This window comes from Eptesicus fuscus, chromosome 4, assembly GCF_027574615.1.
Source record: "Eptesicus fuscus isolate TK198812 chromosome 4, DD_ASM_mEF_20220401, whole genome shotgun sequence".
NCBI lineage: Eukaryota > Metazoa > Chordata > Mammalia > Chiroptera > Vespertilionidae > Eptesicus > Eptesicus fuscus.
The window spans coordinates 52,129,945-52,156,084 of NC_072476.1; the positions used below are offsets into that span (position 1 = coordinate 52,129,945).

Consider the following 26,140-nt stretch of genomic DNA (forward strand, 5'->3'; position numbering starts at 1 on the left):
CAAACACACACTATGAACTTCAGTATAGAGAATTGGGCACTTGATTTTATTGTTAATATGGTGGGAAATTATCCTCACAGCTTTTGTTATGCTGCCTAGAAACATCTTAACTAACTAGATAAGCCTTTTTCTTTAGGATAGTGATGTGGGCTGAAGTAAATACTAAACAAATTGAGTATTAACACACAGGGAGAAAGTAAGATTGATGATCTGACAAAACATGAATTTAAAAAAAGGAACATTGCCAAGAATTTCTTGTATAATTGAAGTCCACATAATTCAAGGCAAAATTAATTTACTGATTCTTATTTGACAACAAAGAAAGAGCTTTATATTGATTATTTTTTTAAATGTGTGCACACATAACATGGTAAAGCTGCATAATCGGAAACATAGATGTTTAACCTTAGTGGTTTGCATTTAAATTCCAAAATTCCACAGAGAAAACAGAACATTTATTTGAAACAAAATGAGTTCACACTTATTTCTGTAGGTTTCTAGGCATATACAAACATGAAAGATCAATTTCCGTATTAATTAAAGGAAATAACCCTAAAACATTTGGCAATTATACTTTGAACACTTGCCAGTTTGCACAGCCCAACATATGCTGAACATTTATATACAAATGATTTATTACAAAATTTACCAATAATGGCTAATGCTATTTTTTAAGTTTACTTGTCCAAATATCAGCAATTTTAAAGAATAAATGTCATTCTGTATTATAATGTTGTGTGCACTTACTAATTTAATACTGTGAAGCTTCTTTAAACTTATTTCATGTCACTATCATTTCAAAATTGTGATTTTCAAATATTTTTATGCAATTAATTTTGAAAATTTTTAATTCTTCTGTTTGATGAAGTGGAGCAAAGTGAACTTTTGTTCCAAATGTATGATTATGTCTAGCATTAAAGTGATGCCAAAGTGAATACTCCTCAGAATTCTAAATGCCAAGAAACAGAGACCTGATTGCAATGGCATTCTGGATTTTCAAGGATTGATCATTAGTTCTAAGATACTGGTTATATAGGTTATATAACATTGATGTTGCTTAGAAGATGTATCATGGCAAACTTTGAACTTTAAATCTTCTACCCTTGGAACATTGTTCCCAAAAAGAGAATGTTAGAACAGAAAAAGGACTTCGGACACGTAATTTATCTGGCTCAGCTAGAAATCAGAACTGAGGCATAAACTCAGGTGCTATTACTTTATTAGAAAGTTGAATACCAGGGAAGCAGAAATAAGAGAGGAGTGAAGCAAGGCAGAAGGAAGTCAATAAGAGGGTGTGGTAATAATCTGGTACCACTTGGAACCAAGTGCTAATGATTGTGTTCTCTCAGGACTCCTGTGAGAGGCTACAGAATTCCTGGTTCCAAGGAACTCCAAGGCCAGGCAAGGGAGGAAGGAAGAGAAATCATCCATACACCAACTTTTCTCATCTAAACAGGAAATGTTTGCTCCCAGAAAATATTAATTTCATAGCATGTGTGTGTGTGTGTGTTTCCAAAAGCACAGGTTCCAACCAGGTCCTGAGAAGCCACAAGCTTCTGTGGCAAAAACAAAACAAAACTTTGAGGCATGACTCCTTAGATGGGTGTACCCTGGCTCCAAGACAAGGCTCCATTATGTTGTGCCTGCCTGAAGTTAGAAACCCATGCAGAGTTGGACTTTACAGCAGTCACTTAACCAGAAAAAGTTGCCAAAGCTGGAGACAGGTGAGGCCAAGAGAAACTGAAGTGGCATATAGGAGGTGTTGGAAACAAATTCAGACTTCTTTATTCACACTTGAATTAAAATTTACAATTCAGGGCCAATTTATTAACATGCACTTTGATTCAAAAGTATGGCACTTGCAGCAATATCTGAATTAGCACCTTAATGTCAGTTATGCACATTGTACTTTATTCTTTACTAGAGGCCCAGTGCATGAAATTTGTGCACGGGGAGGGGGGGGTGTCCCTCAGCCCAGCCTGCACCCTCTCCAATCTGGGACATCCCTCTCACAATGCAGGACTGCTGGCTCCCAGCTGCTCTCCTGACTGCCTTCCTGATTGCCCCTAACTGTTTCTGCCTGCCAGCCTGACCACCCCGTAACCACTCCTCTGACAGCTTGATTGATGCCTAACTGCTCCCCTGTCAGCCTGTTTGCCCCTAACTGCCCTCCCCTGCAGGCCTGGTCACCCCTAAATTCCCTCCCCTGCAGGCTTGATCATGCCTAACTGCCATCCCTTGAAGGCCTGGTCCCTCCCAACTGCCCTCCCCTGTTGGCCATCTTGTGGTGGCCATCCTGTGTCCACATGGGGGCAGGATCTTTGACTACATGGGGCAGCCATCTTGTGTTGGAGTGATGGTCAATTTGCATATTACTCTTTTATTAGAGAGGATAGAGTCCTGGTGCATGGGTGGGGGCCAGCTGGTTTGCCCTGAAGGGTGTCCTGGATCAGGGTGGAGGTTTCCTTGGGGTGTGGGGTGGCCAGGGTGAGGGGCCTGTGGTGGTTTGCAGGCCAGCCATGCCCCCTGGTGACCCAAGCGGAGGCCTTGGTATCTGGGATTTATTTATCTTCTATAATTGAAACTTTGTAGCCTTGAGTGGAGGCCTAGGTGGGCCAGGATGTGCGGAAAGCTTGGCTTCCTCCATTGCCCAGGAAACCCAAGCCTCCTGCTCGCTCCGTGGCTGCAGCCATCTTGGTTGGGTTAATTTGCATACTTGCTCCTGATTGGTGGGCGTGGCTTGTGGGTGTAGCAGGGTGATGGTTAATTTGCATATTACTCTTTTATTAGATAGGATGGTGCTAATATTCACTTAACTAGTGAAAACAATGATCTACCTTGAAGATGAGTTGTATAATACTAACTAATGAAATATTTCTGGGCCTTTTATTTTAATATTAAAAAAAAGAACTTAAGTTTCATAAGAAGCTTAATATTGTAGACCATTACCTTGGCCCTGAGCAGTGTGGCTCAATTGATTGAATGTCATCCCATACACCAAAAGGTGGTTGGTTCGATTCCCAGTCAGGGCACATACTCAGGTTGGATCCCAGATTAAGGCCCTTGCAGATGGCAACCAATTCATGTTTCTCTCTCACATTGATGTTTCTCTCTTCCTCTCTCTAAAATCAATTTTTAAATTTATTTTAAATGTTGAATGAAGAAAACCTTTCAACAGTGCTTTTATAAAATATAAATGAGTTTTCTTTATTTTCTAAAAAATAGTACTTTTTATTCAAAATGGTGCATACCACCTTCATACTAGCTATATAAAATGAAATTTATGAATAATGAATAGTTATTTATAAAATCTAAAATACAGTTTGTGTTTTGAAGGTAATTGTCATTTTTTGCAGAGAAAATTAAAGTTATAGTAAAGAGACTAAATAAATAAAATAAATTTACTTCTTAGTTTTCATTTTACATTCCAAGTAATCTTCTATAAAAATTTCAGAAATGGCATAAACATATCATTGGCATTATGATAATTAATATTTCTATTTTATTTTTACTTTCTTTAGAACTTAAAATTTTCTTCAAATTTCTAAATAATAATTGTATATAGTGTAATTAATATTTATATGTATATAATTTATACAAATATTATGTATTTTTATATAATATTTATATTTAAGTTTTAAAAGGACATATTTAGGGATCCTAATTGGGTTTATTTCCTCTCCTTCATGAAAACTGGAACTTAAAATATAGAGGCCAAATCAGACATAAATGAGAGAATTACATGACGTCTCCTTCTATAAATCCTCTCAGTGTTCACCAAATTTTTCTAGCCAGAGTCACATTCTCTGAGATCTTATTGGTGACTGATTTTATTTTTCTTGAAAGGAATATCTTCTAGTCATGCATATGTCTGCTAAATATTTCCAAAGCTCAAGGGAAAGAATCAAACATGGTATTGAAGCAAAAACATATATTTGTTAAGATATTTTGGATGCAAAGAAATTTTAAAAACTCAGAAAAATAATTTAAACATATTAAATATCAACATTAGTAAATAATTTAGATGTTAAAATTCTCAAAATATGTAGATTGAGAAAACAAAGATGCCAAATTTGGGTAAAATCTCTCTAAGAAAGCACAAGTAAATGGCTTTCTAGATGTTAATAGATAATACTAGTTCATTTAGGTTTATGGAGTTCTTAAAGAAAAGATATACCATAGCCACATTTATATGTATTTAGATACCCTAAGCGAAGTCTACAAAAATAAATGATTTTGAACTCTGATAAACACACTAAATCTAATAGTTTTTCTACATTAAGTTTATAAATATTATTTTATATTAATTTAACTTTTTAATAATAATTTCAAATTACAGTTGATATATTTTAGTTTGGGGTATGCAACCTAATGATGAAACATTTATATAACTTACAAAGTGATCACACTGATAAGTTATTTTAAACTATTTTAGTTTACTTAAAGCTTAATCATCAATTTGCTCTGTAAGAACCTTTCAAAATTCAGATTGTTCATATAACATTAAAAATATCTAATATCAATACAATATAATAAGTCAACAAAACTGATAAAATTGTGTTTACTAAATTGCTTTTACTTTTATATAATAGCCTTTCAACTGAGACATTTGAATGTGCTGTCCAAACATGCCATGAAGTATCGTAATAATTAAATATTATATGAAATAAACTAATTCTCTATGAAGATAATTAATGACAAAATGGCAATTTCTACATTTTATAGAACTAACGTCTCTAAAATCAGCACCTCAGAGACTAATGATTAAAGAAATTATATTATTTATTTTGTTCTCATCTTCAATTTAATTAAAGTTTTGTATTATACTAGAGGCCTGGTGCATGAAATTCGTGCATGGGGGGGTGTCCCTCAGCCTGGCCTGCACCCTCTCAAATCTGGGACCATTTGGGGGATGTCCGACTGCTGGTTTAGGCCTGATCCCGATCTGGCAGTCAGACATCCCTCTCATAATCCAGGACCACTAACCGCTTGCCTGCCTGCCTGCCTGATCTCCCCTAACTGCTCCCCTCCCAGCCTGATCACCTCCAACTGCCCTCCCCTACCAGCCTGATCACCCCCAACTGCCGGCTCCCCCATGCCAGCCTGATCGCCCCCAACTGCCTGTGTCCCCATGCTGGCCTGATCACGCCCTAACTGCTTGCTCCCCTGATGACCTGGTCGCCCCTAGCCACCTCTGCCTCAGCCCCTGCCACCATGGCTTTGTCTGGAAGGAAGTTGGAGGTCTGGAAGATATTCAGTTGACCTGGTCTAATTAGCATATTACCCTTTTATTAGTATAGATACGTATTTAATATATATTTTATTATCTGGTAAGGTCTAATCTCTCTTTTTATATATATTTTATTTTATTTTTTTTTTAATTTCTTTATTGATTAAGGTGTCACATATTTGTCCTCATCCCCCCATTCCCATCCCACTCCTCTCCCCACGCATGCCCCAATCCCCTGTTGAACTTAACCGTTGGATAGGCTTATATGTATGCATACAGGTGCTTTGGTTGAACTCTCCCCCTCCCCCCACCCTCCCCCTACCCTCCCCTATCCTCCCTCTGAGGCCCGATAGTCCGATCGATGCCTCCTTGATTCTGGTTCTGTTCTTGTTCCTCAGTCTATGTTGTTCATCATTTCCTCTAGATGAATGAGATCAAATGTCACTAGATATATACTAATAAGAACTGAATGTGAGACGAGCAATAATATTTATGCTGACAGGCAAATGAATCAATCTGTAGCGAGCTTCCCGCTGGACCAACAGTTCTTTTGAGACCCAATTTCGATGTCCAGTAGTTCCTTATGTGTATATGTCAGCACTGATCCCTCAGCTCTGGATGGTGGACAAATGGTGGTAATGGAGGTCCGACTCCCTCTGGTTTGGTCTCGGTCGAACCCAGGGGCACGGCGTCACCTAGACTAAGGGGCACGTGGCCTTATCTTTATTGTTGAAAGTGTTACATAGGTCCTCCTTTTTCCCCATTAACATCCTCCAGCCTGCTCCCATCTAAAGTTTGATTTTAAACTAAAGATTTCAATTTGATTTTGTTAAAAAAAATCAAGCAGATGCATGCTGCTGTATTAGCAAGTTCTCAGATGCTTAGTTTCCAATATGCTGAAGGAATAAACAAGAATCATTGATATAGCTCAAATGAACTATTGGTTTTAATCTGGCAATATAACTATTTAGAACTGTAGCAAAGAGGATTCTTTAGTTTGGGTATTATTTGACGGTTGAAAAAAATCACGTTTTCTAAACACAAACCTATTGTACTGACAATAATACAAATTCTGTTGACAAATTCTCTAAATTTGAGAATGCTATCAAAGGCTACAAGCTTATTTGTTTGCATAAAATGAGTATAAAAACGAAATGTTTTTTGGGGTATGTAGAAAATCTAAAATTGAAAGCATTTAAAATATAGTAAGCAATCTGAATGATAACTCATTTTTTACAGCTTACAGTGCTTAAGGGAAAAAATATACCAGTATTCACAACTAACCTAAGATTTGTAATATAAAATAAATTAACAATGAAAATAATGGCATCAGCCCTAGGGTAATGCTGTTTGCTGGAACAACAACAACAAAAAAATACCATAAAATTCCAGAGAGGGATTCTGAAACTATACAAAAAGTACAGTTAAAAGGAAATTATAATTTACAGTAATGCTATCACTTCACACACAAAAAATTTTTCATCAGATTTGACACATTTCACTCTTTCATAACAATATAAGAAAAACAAAGATGTTTATCATTTAAATTATTTACCTGTTCTTCAATTTGAATAAAAAGAGCTTAGGAATTTGATACTAGTTCTATGATTTCTCATACCTAAAACAAAGCCATTTGGTATTTGTCCTTAATTACCAGCTCTACCACAATCACATTTCTCATTAATTGGGAAATGAATCTTATCAAATCAGAATTAGAGTCAATGACATTTAATCCTTTACTAGGAACCTGTTTTTTAATTTGTTCCCAAAACATTATGTTATTTTTAAATATGTGATTAAATTTATATTTACATTAATAGTATGATAAACTATTTTGCATGTCATATATTGCTAAGGATTGTCTTTGGTTAATTAAAGATTTTATTGCATACTGGAAGGTACAGTACTAGACTACTAAATGATGCATAGAAAAATACAGCTATTTAAACACTCTATGTTGTATTCTTGTCACTTTCTCAACAACAGGAGAACAAATTAATAATTATTCCATCCTTTATTCTCAGTGATTGCTCAATGCCCTTGTTTAGTAGCTTCAAGAGTAATGCAGCAATTTGTTACCAACTCTAAGAACTGCTGTTTTGTATCTTAGAGCATATTTTGGTTATAAATATTATTTTTATTCATGCCTGTGACCAAATTCATTCTTTTAGCAACATTCTGCATAAAAATAATGATAGAATATGACATATTAACTATACAACATCATTAGCTCACTTGAATAAAATACAATGTTTTGTGTAGCATTTATTCTGCTGAAGAATTTATATTAAAGTACTGATTGAGTGTAAACTTAAGTTAAGCATTATAAGCCATAATATCTTTACAAAATATGTTAATAAGAGTTCAATAAAAGTATTTGTAAATAAAAGTGTAGAGCTGCCTGTTTTATAGGTGGTCAGTTAGCATAATGAACCCAAATGAAAATGATAAGCAAACATTATTGTGACAGGCAAGAGGAAAAAGGGAAAGCTGACAGTTTCCCAATGTTCCTTTTCTCCTCATGGAAATATACGTATATGCCAATGCAGTGCCGATGGGGAGGGATACCTCAGTCAAGGCCCCTCCATAAAGAGGTGTCTGCAGTCTCAGCCAATATAGCAGCCTCTAATAGCAGGTGCCCAAGCTAGGAATACTGATGTGCACATGACCATGGCCTACAAGTGTGGAGTCCTTGACTGCAGCTCCCACTGGAAAACTGCATACGTGGGACTATGCACCAAGACTGTAAGGTGAATTAATTAATTACAAGAAATATTTTAATATCCCAGCAAGCTAACCCACAGCCGATTCCATGAGGAATTGGGCTCCCTCCTCTCTAGATCTGGGGTGCAGGTGAACCAGATTAGGAGCCAACAGGGCCCCAGAAGCAAGCTAACCCAAGGCCAACAACTCAATTATGAGGCCTGCCAGGCAAAGCCTTGTAATTGCCTGTTGTGCAGCCTGAAAGACCACATATAGAATTTTGCCTAGAGATAAACTTCTTAAAAACTAGTTTCTTTTTTTTTATTATAAAGCATAATCTTGTTTATTTATACTATGAACAAATTAACAGCTAAAGAAATAAGATTTTATGTTACAATTACACTATATTTTTTTCTGGTAACTTGAGAATTTGTAATTCATCTAAAATACCTGGCTTAGAAGAAACATTATTCATTCACCATTCATATTGCTCAGAGAATTCTCACTATATAAGTGGCAAATTCATGAGGAGAATCCAGAAATCACTTCTCCAGCTTTCCTCGTGGTTATCATGTGAGCATATGTTATAGACTCTTCCAATTTAGATTCATATTTTACTAAAATGATAAGGATAGCTCTACTTTTTTCACTATGGCTAGTTATGTATAGTGAGAAAATCTTCTAACATTAACTAAAACATTGTTTAAAAATATTAAAAGCATAAATTTAAAATGAATGTTTGACTGGAGAAGAAAATAAGAAAACAGCAAAAGTAAAAAAATCAACTAATAGTTGAAATTTTCAGAGAAAAAGAAAGAGAGAGTGAGATAAAGTGTGGGTAGAGAGGGATGGAGGAAGGAAGAAAGAGAGGAAGGAAATAAGGAAGAAAAATATTCAGACAAATTTTAGCTCTTTGGATAATTGCTGAAATAAAATAAATTCAGGTTTCTCACTCTTTCCCTCTCTCTCTCTCTCTCTCTCTCTCTCGCTCTCTCGCTCTCTCTCTCTCTCTCTCTCTTTTCACACACCCCCTCTCCTCTCCCTCTCTCTCATTTTGTTAATTATTTTTTATATGTTGAATATCACGATTTTAGTATTGTTATACAGTTGGTTTTACCTTTGTATAACTGTCAGAAGTCTTTCATTTTAATAATGCTCATAGGCTTAAAGTCAGCTTTGTCTATATTAGAATATCTACATCAGCTCTTCTTTGTTTAGTACGAGTATAGTAAACATTAGTGTTTAAAATTTTATTGGCAAACATCAAATATCTTGGAATTAATTTATCGTAAAAGTCATAAGATTTTCACATTAAAACTAAAAAAGCATTGCTCAGAGAAATTAAAGAAGACCTAAATAAATGGAGGAATATTATAAAGATGACAATTCGTTTCCCATTAATATCCATATATATAAAAGCCTAAGTGACCATTTGACTGGTGGCTATGATGTGCACTGACCACCAGAGGGCAGACGCTCCAACCAATAGGTTAAGTTGTTGGCCTTGGGTTAGCTTGCTTCTGGGGCCCTGTTGGCTCCTAATCTGGTTCACCTGCACCCCAGATCTAGAGAGGAGGGAGCCCAATTCCTCATGGAATCGGCTGTGGGTTAGCTTGCTGGGATATTAAAATATTTCTTGTAATTAATTTCCTTTCAATGTGCATGATTTCATGCACCGGGCCACTAGTATTATATATAATATGTAATTTCAACATAATATCTTTTCTTTTTTCTTTTGCAGTCATTGTTTATCAGATTATAAAGTTTACATAGCCATGCAAAGACTTCAGAATACTGAAGGGAATCTTTAAAAAATAGAATAGCCCTAGCCAGTTTGGCTCAACAGATAGAGCATCGGCCTGTGGACCAAAGATTTCCGGGTTTGATTTCAGTCAAGGGCATATGCCTGGGTTGCAGGCTTGATCCCCAGTAGGGGGCATGCAGGAGGCAGCTGATCAATGATTCCCTCATCATTAATGTTTCTATCTCTCTCTCTCTCTCATCCTTTCTTTCTGAAATCAATTAAAAAATATTTTTTAAAAAGAATAAAGCTGAAGGACTTACACCATCATAATGTAAGATATATTATAAAATGATAGTAATTTCTAATGTAGCATTTATTTAGTTTATTTAATCATAAGGAACAATATTAATAGTTCATAAGTGTTAGCATGTAAATTTCATTGGCCCAAACATTTAAGCCATGATATGACTGACTTTTTTTCTAAAAGTTCATGTATATTATTCTTAGCAAGTAAGAAAAAATACATAGTTTAGTGGTATGCTTTACTTGTTTTAAATATTGATCTTAGGACAGTTTTACAAAACTATAAGTATTTTGCTTCATCAAGCATTCTCCTTAGAAAATAAAATAATCATAAATCAAAATCTACAAAAAATTCATAAATTAATAAACATGTAGCGAGCTAATAGTACACCATAAACAAGGAATATACATCAGGGAGTGTAATGGCTCCTCACCAAATAAACTGTGAATGTAATTCACCAATTAAGTTGATTGTTTGAAAATGCCATGAAGCATCAGTATATGTTCTACAAAACATTTGGTAAAATTCCAAAGCCATTAATGTTAAGCATAGCAAACAATACTATCAGTACATAAATACAATATCTCAGCCTACTGGAAAGTATTTTTCAGAAGCCTAAAATTAATAAGAAAGTATTAAATTATGTGTACATAATCTGCCTTTGAGAATAAATTGTGTATTCCTCTCTGAAAAAAAATAGTGTTTTTTCTATATGTGCTAACCTAGAAGAATCAATGAGTTAGGAACCTGGCACATCAGACTGTCTGCCAACATTATCTTTAATGGCATCCAGTTATTTTATTCATTTTTTTCTCTAATTTGTTCTCATTAGTTGAATGAACACTTATTAAAAATCTACTTTTGCAATATATCGCATTAAATATGGGTACAGATCAAAGATGCGTTAGATATAGAACTTGTTTCCTAACAGGTTTTAAAATTATTTTACCTATATGCTTGTATTTCATAAGTGCATATTGATGTCTACATTATCTGTATTTTTATCAAGTGAATTGTCTCTAATAATTTTAATACTTGTACATATATATGTGTTTGTCTTTGTGTATGTGTGTATATAGGTGGATGGGGCATTGGGAATAATTTAACTGAATTGACATACAAATCTAAAATTAAAATGACCCATCTAAAATTACAAATGTAGATATTTATCTTTAAAAAGTTCACTGAATAATTATTCTCATATGTTTACAACTAATGGAATTCATTAAAGGAATATGTGAAAACATATAGAACACAGTGTGTGTTTAAACCTTATTTTGATCAATTTTATTAGGAACAAATATGTGGCTTCTGAAGTTGAATAAAATAATTCAATATTTTCTCATTATGACAAAAAAGATAAGATGTATGTTAAATTCAATGGTGTTTCCAGAATGCACAAAGTACAAAAGTTATTAGGATTGTATGTTCATAATTATTACTTTATCAACCTGTCCCTTTGGGTGAATATCTTAACTTAATTTTGACCAAATTAAATGCCAGAAATAATACATTATGTTTCATATGTTACTACCTACTAAAATTATAATGCTGATTTATTGCCGTGATCTCCTATTTAAAGCATGAACAAGAACTATTAAACTCTCATTCCAGAAGGGAAATTTTTATTATTAACAGATGCATTCTAACTGGGGAGTCTCATGCTACTATGAAATATGAGTCTTACTTCAAGATGCATTTATTTGTGATGTGTGTATAGGGACAAAGAGGTTCAGCTCTGGGTCCAGGCTATATTCTTGGCTCCTGTTGTCATCAGCTCCCTAAGTGATTCTGCTCCAAATTGTCCCGAGTGATCTGCCATTGTTATATTTCTTCCTGTGTAAACACTGCTTAACCAGAGCAGATGAGTGCTCTCTCCTCCTCCCTACTTTATTCTAATAAAACCCCCATTTTTCACAAACAAGAGAACGTTCATTTTTCCCGCCTCATTTTTCAAGTACCAAATCATGGCATTTCAAATTTTAAGTAAACAAAAAGTCCAATTTTTCATAGTGACAGCAACTGCATTAATGTATGAACCCGAAACACCAAATGACTCATTCTTGATGATATTTGAAGAAGCCCCTTATATTTTTAAAACATGTCAAAGTGATTTGTTTTGGCATTGCATTTTAGCCCTTGTTTATGTAAGTTCTTAATAGGCTGTGTTTCATTATCAAGGATAGGTCCTCCTTATAAATTAGATCCCATCTGCTAAAATCTCCTCATTAGAGGTTCAAAGGACAGATAATGCCATGGACTCCTTACTTAAATAAATCTCAGAAGCTTGCAGGCAGACCAGCTGACTTACTTGGAAGCCGTAGAAACAATGACAATCATGAAACTTATATATATATTTTTTAACCTTTGGAGTGAACTGCAGTACAAGTGTGTCTAGACAATCTTCAAGATGGGCAGAACCTATTTTTTATCTGGATATCTTGGGAGAGAAGACAAAGTGTCACAGCTATTGCCTTTTCATTTTTGTTCCAGTCACAGAATCATAAGGATGTGTTTTGAGGAGAGAGTACTTGTAGCCGTCAATATAATGCCGTGTCGGTCCCCTGCACTGCCTTGTGTGAGTGGACAGTGATAAATGAAAAGGGCCATGAGAAGCAAGTGCTCACTTCAGATTTGAAGTTTCTACCTTTCAAGAGTGATTGGCTAGGAACCCATGGCTTAAAGGATGCCAAAAAAGTACTTAGTTGTTTTTATTTCCATGACTGTAGTGGAGTATAGCGATTTATTTCAGTGGTTAAAAGATTAAGATCTATAGTAACAATGCAAAAAAGTGAAATCCTCCTTTACTCGTTATGTCTTTGTGGACTTGTGGGTGGGGAGACTCTTGAACCCACATTTTATGTTTATTGATGTATACTTGACATAAAATGACTATGCACTTACAGTGTGTAATATCTCAGAGATTAGACTCTGTGAATCTATCATGAGTTAAGATAGTGAAGATATTCATCAAACCCAAAAGTTTTCTTATGCTACTTTATAATTTCCCTGCTATGTCCCTCTTTACCTCATTCCCATGGTCCCATAATTCCACTGATCTATTTGTTACTAAAAATTATTTTGTATTTTCTAAAATTTTGTATAAATTGAATTATAGAGTAATACAAAAGATATATAAAAATATAAACATATTTTTGGATCGTTTGCTCCCTTTGTATTGCTGAAAAGGATTCCATTGTGAGGATATGCCACAATTTGTTTATACCGCTACTAACAAATATTGGGTTGTTTCAAGTTTTTAGCTATATTACAAATTAAGCTAATATGAACATTCTTATGCAAGTCTTTTTGACAACATACATTTTTTTAATGTTGGCTAAATATCTAAGATTAGAGTAGCTGGATTATATAGTAGGCATATGCTTTACTTTTTTAGAAACCGCTAATCTTTTTTTTTTTCAAAGTGGTTGTAGTATTTTACCTATCAGAAAAGTCTCTGAGTTCCAGTTTCTCTACATCCTTGCCAGCGCTTGTACCATCAGCTATTTAACTATAGTCATTCTAACATATGTAATGGTATTCCATTGTGGTATTAATGTGAATTTGCTTGGGTCTAGTGAAGTGGAACATCTGTATATCTTCTATCCTAAAGTGTTCTAATCATTTTCCCATTTCTTATTAGATTGTTAATGTTCTTATTAGGTTTTAACATTATGTATTCTAGAGGTAAAATTGTATCTAAACCCAGGTTTGGCTGCCTGCCACAACAAAAGTCAAACTCATGAGAATGGTGCTTATGGAAAAGGAAAGAGGTTTATTCAAGTGCCAGCTACCCAAGAAGATGGGGGAATCTAGTCCCAAAGCCCATCTTAACATCTCAGTGCAGGTGGTGGGGCAAGGGGGGTGAGGGTGCAGGCAGCATCCTCCCTGGTCCAAAATATGGAAGTTCATGGTCAGCATCCTTGAGTTTGCTATCTATTCTGTATTTTGTGTGTGTGTCAGTGAATTCCTGTGTCTGGATGGTTGGCATTAGGCAGGGCCTTGAACATCAGGCTGCTCCTTAGGTTCACACAGGAACTGAAACTGCCAATTATAGTAAAGTATACTTAGAAAATAAACTTTTAACTCAGAAGGTTTAGTTTCAAGTTAACAATATCAGGTGAGAGTAACAAGCTGGGTTTAACATTTACTAAGATTAATATGGATAGCTTTATTAATCTTAGTAAATGTTACTAATCTTAGAAAATTCCCCACTTTCAATTCTTTCTCGATATCTATGGAGCTTTTGAATTTTATGATGGAATGAATAACTTGAGCCTGTTTTAAAACAAAATCTTGTGCGTTAAAAGCAAATACCTTTCTTAGGGGTTCCTGTAAGGCAGATACAATTTTTCCAGCCTGGGAAAAACAAGCCATAAGGAACTTTAAAGCAACAAAGTCAAGCATTATAAAGAAAATGATAGTAAAACCTAAATTAAAATTCCTCATAATGTGGACCTGAGTTTTTGGGGTATTCATTGACTCATAAACTAATCTCAGTTTCCTCAAGTGTTTCCTGAAATCAGGTAGCCCGTTGCCTGATTTTTGTGATGCTTGTTTCTACTTGAGCTTGTTATAGTAAGTACAACAAGAGGAGTTGATGGTCATACAAATACCTCCTTGTTCTGCTAATCCTATACAATAAAAGGCTAATATGCAAATTGTCCCCTCAACTGACAGTTCCACCGGGAGTTCGACCAGTGGGCGAGCCTGGCTGGCCAACTGCCTGTGGCCCTCCCCCCAGCCGTCCCGCCCCCCGGTCACCCCTCCACCCTAATCGGGGTGGGCTGGCTGGACCCCATCCATGCACGAATTCATGTCCCAGGCCTCTAGTATGTAATATAAAGGAATTTGATTATCTAGAACAACTTTAGCCAGAAAATCTAGAGGCCTTCAGAGATTAATGAGTGAAGTGGCAGTTTCATTGGCTATGGTGATTAAAGTCATAGAGAGATTCAGACAAACATGCTGATGTGTAGCTACTCCCTACCAGGGTGCTAGACATCTAAAGAAATATTTGTCACTGTCTGGGATTTCTCCAGGGATATCTTAGGCCACTCAGGTGAGCATTCATTGCTCATCCTGGAGTCCCATCTGCCCAGACAGTTTTACTCACTTGCTAATAGGAGGGATAGGTTCTCCTCTTGGTCCCCGTGAACAGGTTAAAATCATTTGTAGTTGGAGTGTATGTTCTGATGGGACCTGCAGGCAAAGCAGCTACCTTTCACGAGACAAGGTTACTTGGGCATGCAATTTACAGAGGAATTCCCATCCCAGCAGAGGGATGGAACATTCAGGCATATAGAGAAAACTTGTGTGGCGATTTAAAATTTCCTATTTGATACTCTAGGGATTGGAGAAAGGCCTTTTGTTGCATCTTTACAATAAACTCCACTATTTAGATGGTTTACTGACTTCTTTTAGTCATTCTTGTATTTAAAGTTGAATAAATGGCTCCAGTGTCTACTAAAAAGTCAACCAAGGTGTTCCCCATGGACACTTATACTTGGAGATCCTGTGGAAAAAATAATGATGGGTCAGCAGGTGTACAGAGGAGCCCCTGGGCCTCCTTATTTATTGCCTGAGTCACCACTTCATGTCACTATATGCCTATGTGCCTTTCTTATGTATTTCTCTTTTTTCCCCCATGCCCATTGCTAGCCACCCAAGGCTTTCCACCTTGGTGACCTTCTGTACCTGGACTATTTTCCTTGCTCTGATTTTGTCTGTATAACTGCCTACTCCATTTCCCCCTCAAGGATCTTGGCTCTGAATCCTTCTAGAAGGTATCCAGTACTTTTTAAAAATTTCATGTCTAAAACTATGTCCATTGAACAGCAACTTTCTATTTCTCCTACTTTCTGCTTCTGGAAACCACCATTTTACTTTTTACTTCTATGAGTTTGACTATGTTGGCTATTGCATGTAAGTAGTATTACTCTTTCTGTGCCTGATTTATTTTATTAAGATTTATTTTATATGTTGTAGCAAATATCAGGAACTGATTAACAAAGAAAACAAAACCAACTTTTAAAAAAATGGGAAGACTTGAATAGACAGACATTTCTACAAAGAAGACATATAAATGCCCAATAGGTATAAAGAAAGAAGCTCAACATCACTAATTGTTAACACTGATAAATCTCTGTATTCCTTTGTGCTGTCACCTAAAATCAAGGGGATAACTTTGAATCGATTTGACTGAATGCTAATTTTCTCATCTAAACCGAGTTTCACCAAGAAGGAGATAAATACAAATGTGGTCATCTATTATTAAAATCAATTCTAGAAATTATTTCTCCAGGAACCAAAACTTAATTGCAATTAAATAATTTTATATATTTTCTCAATGGCTTTATAAGGTACTGATTGAAATAATGCTGTTATTTGGTTTCTTAACCCAGAATCTTTCTTGTAATGCTAGACTTATCCTCAGGTTGAATTGAATAGCAATAAGTTATATTTTTCAGCTACTAATTACTTAAAATTATAAAAATGACAACACTTATTCTCTTTTTTTCTTCTACGTACTCTTTCCATTACATTTATTTTTTTTCTCTTTTCATTCATCTTCCTCTTCTCTTTCTCATCCTCCTTCTTGTCCTCAGAGAAATAAAGTATACAGAAAAGGAACATAGAAAGTGATAAAAAATTGGAGAGTAAATTCACTAGGAAAAGGTAGATGACCTAAAGTTGCCACTATAGATATCATGTTACCCCAATACTAAACAGTTGCTTTCTATGCTGATTAGAATCCAATGATTTCTTTTTCTCTGATAGTTCAAAAATACATATTTTTAAAACTGGATTGACTATTACAAAGTAACATTTTTTAAAAAATTTCATAGATGAGAAAAGAGAGGCTCCAAAAATGTAAGTGATTTTCTCAGTCTCAACGAGGATCCCAGTGCTTCAAAGGTTCATGTCTAAAGTCAAGCTTCTTTATTAAAGGGGATATAAAAGGCAAGGAAGCAAGTGGGAGATGAGAAGACTAGAATAGGCCATTAGAATAACAAAATTCTGCTAACTAAACATTTATTTAATTATTCAAGTTTTGTGGACTTATATGGTTTTCCATAAAAAAATAAAATAGCTAAATAATTGAAATCACATTTTAAGTCATTTGGAATTGTGGGGGAGGAAAAAACTTTTCTCTACCTTCAATCAAATAGACATGAGTCAGATTAATAAGATAAAATAACCAAATTTAATACATACTTATGTATGGGAACTCTGCATACATGAAATAATCAGAGACCCTACATACATGAGAGGTTCAGAGGCAGAAAGGGAAATAGTGTTTACAAGACATTTTGAGCTAGGGGTGAGGTAACACAGCTTGGGGCTTCAGAGTGTCATTGAGGGAGAACAGGTGCTCAGGAATTATTAGTTTTCCCTGTCACATAGATAGGCAAAAAGTCATTTCTAGTGATAACTCTTCCTGGGCCAGACTCCTAATTTAAATTCATCTGGATAGTTAGGGGAGATTCGGGAAGGCGGGAGCGGGGGGGGGGGGGGGGGGGGGGCAGACATTTCCCTTAAGCTTGCATGCTCTCAGTTGCCTTTAGCTCAAAATAATTTTCATGCCACTGAGACACATCTAGGGATGACTCATTCTGAACTCCTACAGAATTGTAGAAGCAAATATTCATACGGCCACGTAAAGTTTGCTTCTCTTTGAACTCTAAGCAATTTTCTTTCAATAATCACATGTATTAGAAATATGGATTGGGATGAAGACATTTTCTGAACTTGACCAACTTTGTTTCAGATAATTTTAAAAAGCTAATCTTTATGCCTTCCTTCTAAAGAACGTTTATGGTGGTTGTGTTCCTGTTTAAAACAACCAAGAAACTCAATTAAAATCATTTACCTGCTTTTAGTTTCAGCGGTAGTGTTTGTTTGATTGTTTTATATTTCTAAGTAGTTCACTTCTATCTCAGCTAGTTTTTTTACAACTCTCTTTCTCATAAGGTACATTTTTAATATCAACTTTGCTGAAGAGATGGTGTGTGATTAAAATAATTCATCCCTTTCTTAAAGAACTTTTCTCCCTTCTTTTCTGGTTTGATTGAATGCAGATAACTAGTACTGTTTACCATTTTGAAAAAGGAAAGTTTTAATGGCTTCTGTGGAATAAGCTGTCAAAACAACAGAAGAGGTATCTACTTTGTTCTTTACTTTCAACTATAAAAATATGTCTTTATATGCAAGGGCAGAGCTAAGATTTGTGTCCTGAATGTCATTCAATTTGGCAATCCTCATTTAGAAAAAAGAAGACAAAAGTTAAGAGTATGTTGTAAGAAACTAAATATTTATTTAAAATGGAAAACAGGGAGCCTTAGAAAGGGTTCACAAAAGGAAGAGTCACAAAGTTCCATTCCCATGAATTTCCTAGTAAACCCACCCTTACTTGGCTGATTAATTTGTCACCTAGCAAAAAGCCATGAATAGTGAGTATATTTTACCGTATTGTTTTCATGTTCTTTACCCCTTAATGGAAGTATTCTTTTTTAAAAATATATACATATTTTTATTGATCTCAGAGAGGAATGGAGAGGAAGAGAGAGATAGAAATATCAATGATGAGAATCATTAATCAGCTGCCTCCCGTACGGCCCATCCTGGGGGTCAAGCCCGCAACCTGACCAGAATTGAACCCTGGACCCTTCCATCCACAGGCTGACGCTCTACCCATTAAGCCAAACCAGCTAGGGTTAATGGATGTATTCTTTTTTTAAAATTGTAAAGGTATAAGTGTCCCAAAATTTATTCATTTTATAATGCCCTATGTGATCATCAGAGAACCTAAATCGCTTTAACTCTCACATGTTTCCCACTATATAAAGTACTTAAAGTAACACTTAATATGAAAAAAAATAAAGAAATACAAATGGACTTATTTTTGTCACTAAAGTATAGACAACAGTGCTAATAATTTCCCAACACATATATTTTCTTTTCATTTTTAGAATAAGTAAACATTTAAAATTACTTTTCTCCCTAGATATGTAGGCTCATCTCACCGTTGTTAGCTGAGCAAAATAAAGGATGTCTGTTTTTATTTAAAAAGCAGTCTGGAATACCTGACAGTTTCATGCTGCTCAAATCTGAAAGTATAATCAAGAATTTTCCTCTGAGTATTGAAACATATTATTTAGCAATGATGGATCAATCTCAATTACTTTGAGAGTTTGGTTGTAGAGAAATAAATTATGCAGTTGGATCTCTATGTAACAAGAATTGTCTATACAACTACAAATATAAAATTTCCCTATTAAAAAGGCAAAGGAATTAATCTCTGTTGAAAAAATAAATCCTGTGTTGTAAGGAGGGAGGGCTTTTTTTTTTTTTTTAAAGCTATAGCCTTTGCCTTCATTAACTATTCTAATCTCCCTAAAAGTAAATTATAAAATATTTCACATTGCTTTAAAAGATATCAATATAACTAAAATATTATCCTGGTGCATATATTTTAGGCATAACATTTTTATTTCCCAGATAGCTTTTAGATATTTTTATGACAAGATTTTTTCTTCCTCCAAATGTACTCAGATAATCACCTGCATCATAATTACTGGATTGTTTGTTAAACTGGTGGTGCTGAGATCTGCTTTCAACCCTATGAACTAGAATTTCAAGGGTTTGTCACCTGTAATTTTAAAAATTACATTTTTTTAAATAAGATCTCTGGGAAATTCTTTTGCACACTAATGTTTATGAACCACCATAAAAACTATAATATTGCTGCATTTTATTAGTAAACACTTAAAAGTAATTATTGAACTATTTCTTACATTTGGCTATAAGAACCTATACTAATAAAAGGGTAATATGCTAATTAGGGCAGATGTCCTTCCTTACAAAGCCTGACTGAGGGAAGCCACCAGTCTGGGTGCCTGCCGGTGTGGCTGGAGCAAAGCCACCGGGGTCGCCACATCTACAGCGCCCTGGACCAGACAGCCCGCAAGATCAACCCGGCCAAGTTCCCCCACGGCAAGTGCTCCACCTCATGGTGACTGACCTGGCGGTCTGGGGCCTGGACATCCTGCTGCTGGACAATGTCATCAACTTCAGCTTCCCGGGCGAGGGCAAGCTCTTCCTGCCCCACGTGGGTCGTGTGGCCGGGCTGGCCGAAGTGGCACACCTACTCTTTGATGGCCGCAGATGAGGTCCCCAACCTGCTGGACCTGCACCTGTTCCCGGGCCGTGCCCCCACCTTTGCCCGCCTCCAGGAGGAGCCCTCAGGTGCAGTCGGAGTGGACGGCGTGCTGGGCCGGGTGCCACAGAGCGTGGTGGACATGAGGACCGCGGCCTGAGGAACACCCTGGAGGCGTCGCTGCTGCTGTGGGGCCTGGGCTGCGGGCGGACAACACCCAGCAGCAGTATGTGCACTCATGGCCGGTGCCTTCACCAGAGTCCATCAAGCGGGTCAAGGAGCTGGACTTCGCGGGCCTGGGCCTGCACCCCCTCTTCAGCTCAAGCTTCAAGGAGGAGGAGCTGCAGCAGCTGAGGCTGGTGGACAGCATCAAGCAGTACCACTCGCGGGCGGCCATCTTTGACAACACCTCCAGCCGGGACCTGAGCAGCCAGCTGATGTGGCCAAGCGGCTGAAGGACTGCAAGGCCATGGCCAGCTTCCAGCAGGGCCGGCAAGAGTGGCAGGAGGGCCTGGCTGGCCCAGCCCTGAGCTGCCCAAGGTGGCAGGCAGAGCAGCTTTGGAAGGAGGAGGAGGGGGAGGAAGAGTAGGAGGAGGAGGGGGAGTAGGAGGGGGAGGGAGGGGGAATGGGAGGGGGAGGGGAAAGAGAGCGTGGAGGACGACTTCACAGAGGTTGTGGGCCAGAAACGGCAGCAGCCAGGACCTGAGCGGGGAGCCAAGAGGTAGAAGGAGGAGGCCCGGCCGCTGGACCAGGATTTCTATGCCCCCTATCGGCCCAAGGACTTCGACAGTGAACGGGGCCTGAGCGTTGGTGGGGACAGGGGTGCCTTTGAGCAGCAGGTGCCTGGCGCTGTCCTGGACCTGATGGGGGACGAGGCCCAGAACCTGACCAGGCGCTGGCAGCAGCTCAAGTGGGACCAGAAGAAGTGGTTTCTGGGACCGTCAGGACAGGAGGACAAGAAGAAGATCAAGACAGAGAGTGGTCGCTACATCAGCAGCTCCTCCAAGCGGGGCCTCTACCAGAAGTGGAAGCAGAAACAGAAAATTGCCATAAGCTCAACGCCTGAGCCCCAGTGGGCCGCCTGTCAGAGGTGTTGTTTGGGCCGGATTCAGTCAGGGCATGTGCAGGAGGCAACCAATTGATGTGTCTTTCTTACATCCATGTTTCTCTGTCTCTCACCTTCCCTTCTACTCTAAAAATCAATGAAAAATGTCCTCAGGTGAGGATTAACAAAATAACAATATGCATACATATACACATATACAAAAATACATGGCTATTGGGGGACTGGAGGGCAGGGCATCCTTCCAGACAAAGCCACGGTGGCGGGGCTGAGGGAGAGGTGGTTAGAGGCAGTCAGGCCGGCAGGGGAGAGCAGTTAGAGGTGATCAGGCCGGTAGGGGAACAGTTAGGGGCATCAGGCAGGCAGACAGAGGTGGTTAGGGACGATCAGGTTGGCAGACAGGTGAGCAGTGAGGAGCCAGCAGTCCCAGATTGTGAGAGGGATGTACAACTGCCGGTTTAGGCCCGATTCCTGTGGGCTGACTGCCAGGCTGAGAGACACCCCCCTCCACCCAGGCCTCTAATCTATACATATAAAAGCTTAAGTGACTGGCCAGCCAGTTGACCGGCTGACTGTTCGACAGTCTGACAGGTAGCTATGATGCACACTGACCACCAGGGGGCAGACACTCAATGCAGGAGCTGCTGAGCTATGGTGACTTGGCAGCTGCAGTTCTCAGGTGACACACTTGAAACCAGAGTGGAGGGAGCCCAATTTGGGGTGTGTCATCCAAGAACAGCCATCTCACAATCCAGGACCCCTTTGGGGATGTCAGCCGGTTTTGGCCTGATTCCCGCAGGCCAGGCTGAGGGACCCCACCGGTGCACGGATCTGTGCACTGGGCCTCTAGCCCATAGGCTCCCCACTTCGGGTCTGGCTCCCAGTTGCAGAGGTTGTGGGTCTGGCCCTTACAGAAACTTTTTGACTCAATTAGCTAAATGATGAGACGTGCAGACCTACTGGCTGCGGCCCTGACAACTGGTGCCCACACCGGCCCATCTGCTTAATATCGATTTCCAGTGGAGGCAGAGAATTTTCCTGCTACCACTCTCGGCTGGGAAATGAGCCGCAGCTTCCTTCCTTCTGGGTGGACAGTAGCTCCAGCAGGCAACCTCTGGGGAGGGAAGGAGGCGAAGGAGCAGCTCAGGTGGGAAGAAGGAGGTTCTGGCTGCCACAGGACTCCACCTGGGCGGAAGGGCCTGGGCGGGAGCCTGACATTGAGCAGGGTCCTGCCCTAGGCTGACTAGATTCCAGGCTAAGTAAATCCTGTTTGCTAAATAATTGCATTTTGCAGCTACTAGTAAATGCCCACAAGTCGTCAGTTACTGCCAAACTTAGGGTAAAGTGAGATGAAAGAAGCGAGACAGATACAGAGAGAAAGTGACATAATATTGGAAGAAGAGAGGAGGGAGCCCAATTCTGGGGTGCATCACTTGAGAACCGCCCTCTCGCAATCTGGAGCCCCTCAGGGGATGTCGGAGAGCTGGTTTTGGCCAGATCCTGGCAAGCCTGGTCAAGGGACCCCACCAGTGCAAGAGTCCGTGCACCAGGCCTCTAGTAGAACTATAAAAGCAATCTTAGTTTTAAAAATAAAATTGTTAAAGATATTGGCCAAGTTCCTATCTTTATATTTTTATATATAGTCCTTAGATAATTTTAAGATGCCTTAGCACTTAGGAATTTGGATAAAGGACCCAACAACTACATTAAACTTTATATTTTCAGGAGGTGTGACAGATACATACTTCATATTAATGACTCAAAAGTTAGAAAGATCCCATAGTTCCTATCATAGAATGATGAAATTAATCACATTAGCATAGGCAAGTTAGTATCATGATTTCTACATAAAGCAGAGGCAAGACATGATACTTGATAAAATCTGCCAAGTTTTGATAACATAAATTTAACTATGTAATTTAGGGGAGTTAAAGTAAGCTTTTAGTTAGTTTATATGAACCATTAGTTTATCTACCCAAGGATAAACCACAAAGGTATGTGTTAAAGTGCTATTTCAAAACTCTCCAGGCCTATACAAAGCTATCTGCAAATAATGTGTGATTCATAGAACTCAAGCAGAAATATATTTCCTTACCTATCCACATATTATTAACCTAAGCATCGTCTGTTTTCTATTTTTCCCCTGGCCCTATGAGAGTAAATGTAGATTAAAGGCACAAGTTACCCAAAGGTTAATCAATCACAAATAAACATAGACCTAAAACATGGAGAGATCAGTGCCCTCAGGGTGGGTCAGCGGTTCGTGTCCCAAGAGTGAGGTGCAGCACTAGATGCTTTTCTGTCAGTATTCTGTCCTATTCCACACCCTGAGCACCCTTCCTTGGCCAGAGTGACTGCTTCTAGAAGGTAATTTTGGATTGAATTAGAGCTTTCTGAGACAGACAAAACATACTTTACAGTAGGCAAATTGAATTTCTCTGGTTCAGTGACTTGCTGTGCCACAGCGCCTCTCGAGAAGTTTTTCACATTATTGAGAGCTGGTAGTTTCCTTGTAAAATAGCCACAGGCAGCATACACATACTGCCATTTCTCTCAGAAATATCTCTTTCTTTCACACTCATACAAAACTATTTAAATGAAGCATACAAAAAGATGACATAAACTATTGTCTCTCTCTGAAAAGAGTATGTTTCAAGTGGTTACTAATTCAGGAAGTGGTCTCAAAGGAAAGGCTTAGCTCAGTACCTAGTATTGTGAAAACTAAAAGTATTACTAAGGAGATGAAGTGGAAGGAACATTTACTTATCTCACATACAACTATGAATGGAGAATTGGAAACATTTGCAATGTTTCAATTAAGAATACTATGTGCTACCAGCTCTTGGAGGTGTCTATTTATTCTACAAGCTAGCAATAATAATAATAATAATAATAATAATAATAAATTTTAAAAAATGAGCTTCTCCTTTCTCATTTTCCCTTTGGAACATTTCTAAAAATTATAAGCTGATTAAACTTATAATAAAGATATTACTTTCCCAAATATTTTTGTTCAAATAAAGCCAGAAATTCCCATTGAGTTTTCAACATGTATAGGTATAGAGGGTACTTTGGTAGGGTTAGTATCAGAGGAGTTTGCAGCATTCATAAGAACTAACTTCACCCATTTTAATTTTCACACTAGAGTATTTTTATGATTAAAATAATTCATCATATAGAGAACAGTTTTTATTTCATAGACAAAAGGCAATCATTTTTATTCATTCTTAATTTTGTTGTTGCTGATATTGTCTTTATTTCTAAAGTATCTCATCTTGTCTATGATTATGTAGTCACATTATCCCAGGAAAAGTAAGCCTCCATACGTTTCTACATGGCATGGGATGCCACAGTCTAATTTATACTGATTTCTCCTACACACAATGTCATTTTATACTTCTCAGGTAAAAGTTCATGCCAGGAATAAGAAACTGTCAGGATCATTAGGCAACGAGGAGCATTCACTCTGACACAGGGAAGAAGATTGCATTTAGCCAGAAAATGCAGAGTTCTCTGTGGTGATGCTTTGCTCAGAAGTCCCTTGGGCTTGGAGCCCTAGGAACAGATGTGATCTCAGGCCTGGTCTAAAGAGAAGGGAGCCGTGGGCGGAAACACCTCGCTCCATCAGGCGGGAGCTTCTGCCAGAAGCAGCTCTCTCACCAGGAGGAACCTGGAATCACTGCCAAATTAGAATTTGCCTGGTGGGAAGTCACTGGGCATAAAATCTCCAGTGACTTGGTGCTTGTTCACTGAACAAACCAGAAAGCGTATGTGAAGATTTTAGGAAAGGGCTTGTGTGCATGTGCCGCAGACACTGAGGGAGAGTGGGGAAAGATGGTTGGCTTCCTCCTGAAAGCACTTTCTCAAGATCGGCTATATTGTTTGAAACCTCTGGCAAAACTAGGGTGTCTAGAATGTATGGGTTGGGAAGGTTGACATTATACGCTTCTGCTTTAATTCTGTCTTTCTCGATAGTTTTGTTTTGCAGGACAGGACAATAACAAAACCATCTTTTTTTTTTATGTATAAATAAGACCTTAAGAAGATATTTAATAACAGACTATAGTAATGTTTAATGTGTGTAGCAAGATAAAATGGTTCTATAAAAATCATTAAATAATATAAAATTAATTATAGATATGTATTAACCCTCAGTTGAAAGAAGTACCACAACATTCCAGTGTTTGTCCTAAGTTCTAAAGCACTTTTGAGTACTACAAAATTAAGAGCAACACAAATAATTTGAAGATGATAAATGTGTTGATAGATTATATCATAATGCTATGAAAAAACATTAATCACCTGGCTTGTTAGCATCTTAGATGACACTCTGTCAGAAAATAGGCTTGAATGTTTTATTTCATTTTGTTTTGTTTTGTTTCAGCAACTCAGGTCCCTGGAATTGGCCAATTTAACAGCAAAAGCTACATTTTTAGTGATTTGCATATTAATCAGTTATTTAGAACATCCCTGCTGAGAAATATCATCATAGCAACAACACCATTTTAATGAGCAGCTCAAAGATACCCTAGAGAATAATTTACAATAAAAGTCTATGAAAACTTTTTTTTTAATAGGGTTATGAGGACAGTGAATGAGGTAATGAGGTCTTAAACATTTTCAATACTTCTCAGGAAAAAATATGATATAATTCAGTTGGGTCAGAAGAATTACTCAGGAGTTAATAGGTTGGAAATGTGGGTCTCTATGACTTTGAAAGCCTGAGTGGCCCAGTATTCTGCCACAGTAAGGATGCATCAACAAATGAGTAATTCATTTCTGCAACTTTGTTTTCAGAAAAAGAATTAGTAAATAAAATACTGGGTGACATCAAGTTCAGAAGTCCACACGAGGAACATTTTTTATCAGAGGTAGTGTGGAGAAAGCTGGAAAATAGAAACTAAGTTTAAAATTAGCTGGTAGGTGCTACTAATCTA

At 37.7% G+C, this 26,140-nt stretch overlaps 1 pseudogene; it reads left to right on the forward strand.

The window, feature by feature from the left end:
• Window positions 1-7,900: 7,900 nt before the first annotated feature.
• On the forward strand, window positions 7,901-25,712 carry LOC103288795 (ATP-dependent RNA helicase DDX54-like; annotated as a pseudogene).
• The last annotated feature ends 428 nt before the right edge of the window (window positions 25,713-26,140 follow it).